Source organism: Hordeum vulgare, unplaced genomic scaffold, assembly GCF_904849725.1.
Source record: "Hordeum vulgare subsp. vulgare unplaced genomic scaffold, MorexV3_pseudomolecules_assembly, whole genome shotgun sequence".
Lineage (NCBI taxonomy): Eukaryota > Viridiplantae > Streptophyta > Magnoliopsida > Poales > Poaceae > Hordeum > Hordeum vulgare.
Genome location: NW_025422651.1, coordinates 58830 through 60000, shown reverse-complemented (window position 1 = coordinate 60000; position 1171 = coordinate 58830). Strand labels below are relative to the sequence as shown.

Sequence of the window (1171 nt, the reverse complement as noted above, 5' to 3'; positions counted from 1 at the left end):
CTTGATCCCTCTCAATCTCTCTTTCAATTCGAGGATCCAGAGAGGTGTTTTCATAGTCATCTCCGAATATTTGCCATCTCGGAATATTTTCGATTTCATTTTTCTATGATATGTCTTTCTATATGAAAATTGGTTATTTACGATGTACGATGATCCCTGTTAAGCATCCATGGCTGAATGGTTAAAGCGCCCAACTCATAATTGGTAAATTTGCGGGTTCAATTCCTGCTGGATGCACACGAACGGGAACATTCCATAAGTCTATTGGAACTGGCTCTCTATCCATGGAATCTCATCCATCATCCATACATAACGAATTGGTATGGTATATTCATACCATAACATAAGAACAATAAGAACTCGAATTCTTATCGATACTGGAACTCAGAGCATAGGAGGGAAAGTCGATTTATGGATGGAATCAAATACGCAGTATTTACAGAAAAAAGTCTTCGTTTATTGGGAAAGAATCAATATACTTTTAATGTCGAATCGGGATTCACTAAGACAGAAATAAAGCATTGGGTCGAACTCTTCTTTGGTGTTAAGGTGGTAGCTGTGAATAGCCATCGACTACCTGGAAAAGGTAGAAGAATAGGACCTATTCTGGGCCATACAATGCATTACAGACGTATGATCATTACCCTTCAACCGGGTTATTCTATTCCACTTCTAGATAGAGAAAAAAACTAAAGGAGAATACTTAATAATACGGCGAAACATTTATACAAAACACCTATCCCGAGCACACGCAAGGGAACCGTAGACAGGCAAGTGAAATCCAATCCACGAAATAATTTGATCCATGGACGGCACCGTTGTGGTAAAGGTCGTAATTCCAGAGGAATCATTACCGCAAGGCATAGAGGGGGAGGTCATAAGCGCCTATACCGTAAAATAGATTTTCGACGGAATCAAAAAGACATATCTGGTAGAATCGTAACCATAGAATACGACCCTAATCGAAATGCATACATTTGTCTCATACACTATGGGGATGGTGAGAAGAGATATATTTTACATCCCAGAGGGGCTATAATTGGAGATACTATTGTTTCTGGTACAAAAGTTCCTATATCAATGGGAAATGCCCTACCTTTGAGTGCGGTTTGAACTATTGATTTACGTAATTGGAAGTAACCAATTAGGTTTACGACGAAACCTAGAAATC

General features: G+C 38.9%; 1 protein-coding gene across 1 annotated transcript in view; it reads left to right on the top strand.

Annotated features, from left to right (window-relative positions):
- LOC123421959 (NAD(P)H-quinone oxidoreductase subunit 2 A, chloroplastic-like) overlaps positions 1–921 on the top strand; it is a 4702-nt gene extending 3781 nt beyond the window's left edge. The window contains exon 2 of the mRNA XM_045107625.1: positions 1–921. This exon is cut by the window's left edge and continues 3654 nt beyond it. The gene's annotated coding sequence lies outside the window, so the exon portion shown is untranslated.
- Positions 922–1171: the final 250 nt, after the last annotated feature.